The sequence below is a fragment of the Apium graveolens genome, chromosome 4, assembly GCF_009905375.1.
Source record: "Apium graveolens cultivar Ventura chromosome 4, ASM990537v1, whole genome shotgun sequence".
NCBI lineage: Eukaryota > Viridiplantae > Streptophyta > Magnoliopsida > Apiales > Apiaceae > Apium > Apium graveolens.
This window is the reverse complement of record NC_133650.1, coordinates 76,507,117-76,509,877: the sequence shown is the minus strand read 5'-3', so window position 1 is coordinate 76,509,877 and position 2,761 is coordinate 76,507,117. Positions and strand designations below refer to the sequence as shown.

The 2,761-nt window shown below is 40.8% G+C and overlaps 1 non-coding gene across 1 annotated transcript; it reads left to right on the top strand.

Annotated features, from left to right (window-relative positions):
• Positions 1–1,748: 1,748 nt before the first annotated feature.
• Positions 1,749–1,855, top strand: LOC141722103 (small nucleolar RNA R71). The gene has a single exon (XR_012575134.1). It is a non-coding gene; the product is annotated as a small nucleolar RNA R71 (small nucleolar RNA).
• Positions 1,856–2,761: the final 906 nt, after the last annotated feature.

Sequence of the window (2,761 nt, the reverse complement as noted above, 5' to 3'; positions counted from 1 at the left end):
AGGCATATCCAACCTTCGCTTCCAGGGAGAATCATTCAGATACTGCAACTGCTCATCACCTTCATTATCTTCAATATCTGAATTCCCCAACAAGGCCTTCTCTAAGGCATCAAACCTTATCAATTGATCAAGTTCTGAAGTAACCACATAATCGACCAACTCCACTTTTAAGCACTCCTCGTTCTCAGTTGGAATTTCATGGCATTAAAAACATTGAACGCCACATCCTGATCCAGCACTCGCATAGTAAGCTCACCCTTCCATACATTAATCAAGGTTCGACCAGTAGCCAAGAATGGTCTTCCCAAGATTATGGGAATCTTCTTATCCTCCTCGAAATTAAGAATTACAAAATCAACAGGAATGATGAATTTATCCACCTTGACCAAGACATCCTCCACAATGCCTCGTGGATATGTAATAGACCGATCGGCCAACTACAAGGTCATATAAGTAGGCTTTAGATCAGGTAAGTCCAATTTCTTGAAGATTGACAAGGGCATCAGATTGATGCTATAGCTCCCAAGTCACATAAGCATTTGTCCAATGACACTTTTTCAATGGTACAAGGAATAGTGAAGCTTCCAGGATCTTTAAGCTTCGAAGGCAACTTCTGTTGTAGCACAATACTGCATTCCTCCGTAAGAGCAACGGTCTCCAAGTCATCATGCTTCACTTTCTGAGAGAGAATACCTTTCATAAACTTCGCATAACTAGGCATCTGTTCAAGAGCTTCAACGAAAGGTATGTTGATATGAAGTTTCTTGAACACCTCCAGAAACTTCTCAAACTGCTTATCCAGCTTTTTCTTTTGTAGCCTCTTAGGAAAAGGAGGTGGAGTATAGATTTGTTTCTCCCTTGTATTACCCTCAGGAGGAGTTTGTTCAACAGTAGTCTTCCTTGCTTCCATGTCTGCTTCCTTTTGCACTTCTTCTTCATCCACAGCTTTTTCTTCCGAAACTTGAGATTTTTCGGAATTTGCAACCTTCCCAGACCTCAATGTAATTGCCTTAACCTGCTCTTTAGCTTCCCTCTTTCCTGGTACTTTAGTATCACTAGGGAGTGTACCAGGTTGACGATTTAGCAAGGCATTGGCAATTTGCCCAATTTGATTCTTCAAGGTCTTGATAGACACCACTTGGCTCTTGCACATGAGCCTCAACTCCTCCAATTCAAATATTTCATTAGATTGTTGCAGCTGGAGTTGTTATCTTGGTGCATATTATGGTTGCTGAAAACCAGGAGGGTTATATTGCTTTGCTGCATACTGCCTATAAGGCTGCTGAACCGCTTTCAGAGTATTGCTGCAGCTGAAGTTAGGATGATTGCGGTTGTTGGGATGATAGGTTGCTGGAACAGGCTGCTGCGATCTCTGAAAATTGCTCACGAACTGAGCTGATTCACTAGAAATAGCACAATGATCAATCTCGTGTGCACCAGCACAAAGCTCACAGACACTAGTGATCTGATTAACTCCATAATTAGCCAAAAAATCCACCTTCATCGTCAAAGCCTTAAGCTGAGCAGCTATAGCAGTAGCTGCATCCACTTCCAGAATTTCTGCTACCTTGCCCTGAGGTAGTCTCTGAGTAGGATTCTGGTACTCATTAGCAGCCATCAATTCAATCGATTCATAAGTTTCATCGTAGCTTTTAGCCCACAAGGATCCTCCTAATGCTGCATCAAGCATGGGTCTAGAAGTAGCACCCAATTCATTATAAAAGCAGTTAATGATCATCCAGTCAGGCATCCCATGGTGAGGACACTTTCTAAGCATCTCCTTGTAGTGATCCCAAGCCTCACATAAAGATTCTCCAGATTGCTGAGTAAATTGAGTAAGTGCATTTCTTATTGCAGCAGTCTTCTCCATGGGAAAGAATTTAGTTAGGAACTTTTGAGCAAGATCCTCCCATTTGGTGATAGACCCTGGTGGTAGAGAATGTAACCAGCACTTATCTTTATCCCGCAGAGAGAATGGGAAGAGCCTCAACTTAATAGCATCTTCAGAAACTCCATTGAATTTGAAAGTGTCACATATCTCGAGGAAATCTCTGATGTGCATGTTGGGGTCTTCTGTCAGAGAACCCCCTAACTGAACTGAATTTTGTATCATCTGAATTATGCTCGACTTGATCTCAAAGGTGTTAGCCGAGATGGCTTGTCGGAAAATGCTAGACTGAATATCAATAATCTTCGGTTGAGAGTAATCCATCAAAGCCTTTAGATTTGCTTCTGGTTCTCCCATTGCAATAAGAGCTTCTCCTTCAACTTTCTCCTCAATAAGAACTTCTTCAAAAACTTCCTTAGCTACTACAACTTCTTCCTCAGCTTGATCCAGGGTTCTCTTACAAGATCGAGAACGCATATGCATACACGCTCGCTAGAGTACCTGAAACATGACAAGGAATTAAGTAACAATGTCTGAGTCAATGAACTTTAACGATCACTGATGACAAACAAATAAACTAAAAATTAACACCGAGTCCCCGGCAGCAGCGCCAAAAAACTTGTTAGAGCGAAAACACGCGTTAAAATTACACGCAAGTAAAAGCGTTCATAAGTAGTATAAGATATAAATCAGATTCATACCCACATAGACTCTTTTTAGTTAACTTAAGATAATGCACCTATGCAACAATGGTATGGCTATCGCTCAATGCTAAGTCAATAACAAGTTGAGATGTTTATAACTAAGATTAAACTAACATGCAATTAACTAAGAATAAAAGTGATTGAATTAACTATATGTGACAAACATGGG